The sequence below is a fragment of the Hyaena hyaena genome, unplaced genomic scaffold (assembly GCF_003009895.1).
Source record: "Hyaena hyaena isolate Hyena2069 unplaced genomic scaffold, ASM300989v1 scaffold_916, whole genome shotgun sequence".
NCBI classification, from domain to species: Eukaryota; Metazoa; Chordata; class Mammalia; order Carnivora; family Hyaenidae; genus Hyaena; species Hyaena hyaena.
Window position 1 is genome coordinate 323,966 of NW_024081548.1, and position 3,571 is coordinate 327,536.

The window sequence follows — 3,571 nt, forward strand, 5'->3', positions numbered from 1 at the left end:
ACTCACATTCTGTTTCTCTCTCTCAAATATAAATAAATATTTAAAAAATAATAATTTAGGGGGGCCTGGGTGGCTTAGTCGGTTAAGCGTCCGACTTTCGCTTAGGTCATGATCTTGCGGTTCGTGGGTTCGAGCCCTGCATCGGGCTCTGTGCTGACTGCCAGCTCAGAGCCTGGAGCCTGTTTCAGAGTCTGTCACTCCCTCTCTCTCTGACCCTCCCCTGCTCACGCTGTCTCTCTCTCTCTCTCCTAGAAATAAATAAAAAACATTTAAATAAAAAATAATAATTTAAAGGAATACCTTTGTCCCAATGTATAATAGCTAAATTATGGAAAAACCCAACTGTCCATCGACTGATGCATGGATAAAGAATATGTGGTATATTTACATATAAAATGGAATATTATTCAGCAATAAAAAAGAATGAAACCTTGCCATTTGCAAGGTCGTGGATAGAGCTAGAGAGTATGTTGTGGACGAAATGACACAAAGACAAGACACACACAAAAGACAGACACAGACACAACTCTGGCCGGAGGAACAATTCTATGCAAGCCCCTCTTGTGGTTTATTTTATACCCCAGTAACTGGATACAAACTGAAATCTACAAGATGCATTCCTTTACCAATTAAGGGCAAGTAGCCAAACACATTTCAAGGACGGGGGGAGCAAAGGCAGGAAGCGACCACAACATGTTTACTAAGAGGCCTGCTCACAATTCCAGCCTCCTCCTTAGTTCTAAGGAGGGCATGTTCCCTCGTGTGCGAGCGGATCATTAAACTTGGATATTGTGTGCAGGCCTCTTGACAGAACATCCTGTTTGCAGGCATGATCTGCCCAGGCAGAGAGCCCCGTGTGCAGGCACATCTCTGCGTCCCTAACCACACTTTCTTGTGGTCACTGTCGGGCTCCCACAGAGTATTATGCTAAACAAAATAAGTTAGAGAAAGAAAAATACCATATGATTTTACTCCTACGTGGAATTTAGGAAACAAAACCAATGAGCAAAGGGGGAAAAAAGTGAAAGAGGGAAAAACCATGAAACAGACCATTAAATATAGAGGACAAACTTATGTTTACCAGAGGAGACATAGGTGTGGGGGGAAATGGGTTAAAAAACATGATGGGGATTAAGGAATTCACTGTTTGTGATGAACACTGAATGTTTTATGGAAGTGTTGAAATACTATATTGTACATCTGAAACCAATATTACCTTGTATGTAAACTAACTAGAAATTTAACAAAAACATTTAAAATGTCAAGAATCCAAGAACCCAAAAGAAAAAACAATCAGGTTTTTATTTACATTTCAGTTAACAATGTCTTATCAGTTTCAGCTCTAATTCAACAATTACATACAATACTCAGTGCCCATCACAAGTGCCCTCCTTATTCCCAATCATCTATTCAAGCCATCTCTCACCCCACTTCTCTCTGTTAGTCATAATTGTTCTCTATATTTAAGAGTCTGTTTCCTGGTTTACCCCCCCCCACTTATATTAGTTTGTTTTGTTTCTTAAATTACACATATGAGTGAAATTATTTGGTATTTGTCTTTCTCTAACGTCTTTCACTTAGCATAATACTCTCTAGTTTCATTCACATAGTTGCAAATAGCAAGATTTTATTCTTTTCTATGGCTGAGTAATATTCCATTTCATTTGGATACACACACACAACCACTTCTTATTTATCCATTCATTAGTCAATGGACACTTAGGATGTATCCATTTCCAGAATTTGTCTATTGTTGATAATGTAGCTATCAACATTGGAGTGCATGTATCCCTTCAAATCAGTATTTTTCTATCCTTTGGGTAAATGCCTAGTACTGTCATTACTGGGTCACAGGATAATTCTTTTGTAACTTTTTAAAGAACTTTCATACTCTTTCCCAGAGTAGCTACATCAGTTTGCCTTCCTACCAAGAGTCCAAGATTCTTTTCTCCAAATCCTTGCTAAAACCTAATGTTATTTCCTGTGTTTTTAACTTTAGCCATTCTGACTGGTATTAGATGATATACCATTGGAGCTTTGATTTATAGTTCCCTGATTATGAGTGATTTTGAACATCTTTTCATATGCCTGTTTGCCATCAGGTTGTCTTCTTTGGAAAAATGTCTATTCATATCTTCTGCCCATTTTTAATTGGGTTGTTTACTTGTTTTTGTTTTTCCTTTTTGGTGTCGAGTTTTATAAGTTCTTTATAGTTTTTGATACTAACCCTTTATCTGATATGTCATTTGCAAATATATCCTCCTATTCCATAGATTGCCTTTTAGTTTTGTTGATTGTTTCCTTCACTGTGCTTTTTATTTGGATGGAATCTTGATAGTTTACTTTTGCAGAATTCTCTGGTTGGGAGATGAGGTTTGGGAGGGATTTCAACATTGAAGAGTGCTTGTTCTCAGGGTAAAAGACCCATTGCTCTGGGACTGAGAAGGGCAGTGATGACAGCACAGAGATGTGGGATTTGGTATAAGCAGGTTAGGCAGTTGTGCGGTTTACTGGAGGCGACTTTGTGTTTATACTGAGGGTTGGGGGATGAAGATATACGTAGCCAGATTCTTTATCTCCAGAGAGGGGTCTCTGTGCCCACTGCTCTCAGGGAAGCACGGGGAGATGAGCGAATAATCCCCCCTCCCTGTGTACCAGGCATTTTTCAGATTGTTGTTTCCACATTATGTTCCTCAAGATTGCTTGCTTGTAAGGGCGCCTGGGTGGCTCAGTCGGTTAAGCGGCCAACTTTTGCTCAGGTCATGATCTCATGGTTCATGGATTCCAGCCCTGAGTTGGGCTCTGTGCTGACAGCTAGTTCAGAGCCTGGAGCCTGTTTTAGATTGTGTCTCCCTCTCTCTCTGACCCTCACCTGCTCACGCTGTCTCTCTCTCTCTCTCTCAGAAATAAATAAAATAACATTAAAAAAAAAAAAGATTGCTTGCCTGTGTTCTCTTCAGGAGCAGTGTAGTACTATCTAGGGTCTATCTCAGCCATGACTGCTGACTCATAAACCTCTAGGCTCTACTGATGTGGTGTGGTTTGGGGCCTGTACTTGTCTCTTGTTGCATTGGGAATGAAACAGGTTTAAACAAGAAGGGCAACCTCGCCAGAGCACAGGGGCATGGAAATTGTAGCAAGCAGGGTAGGCAGGCAGTGTCAGGGCTAAGGTGCCTTCGACATGTGACACTGTGCCTATATTGAGGGCCAGGGGAGGGAAACGGTGCCCTGTGGCTCCTTTGTCCCGGGAGAGGCATCTCTGTGAACGCCACCTCTCAGAGACCTCCTCCAAGAAGAGCAAAATATTTCTTGTCTGTGTGTCCCGGGCATTCTCCAAATTTCACCATCTGCCCCAGTTTTATCTACCTGCCATCTCTCCAGGAGTGGATCAACACCCTCAGGCTTCTATCCCAACAATGCCAGCCAACTATTAAAACTTTAAGCTCCACTGGTTACAGAAACTCATGAAAATCAGCCCCTCTCATTTTACCAGCCAATGGCTTTGGGGGAAGTGTTCTTTTTGTGCTTTCCCCTTATGCCTCTCTCTCTTTCTTTGTCCCTCTGTCACTCT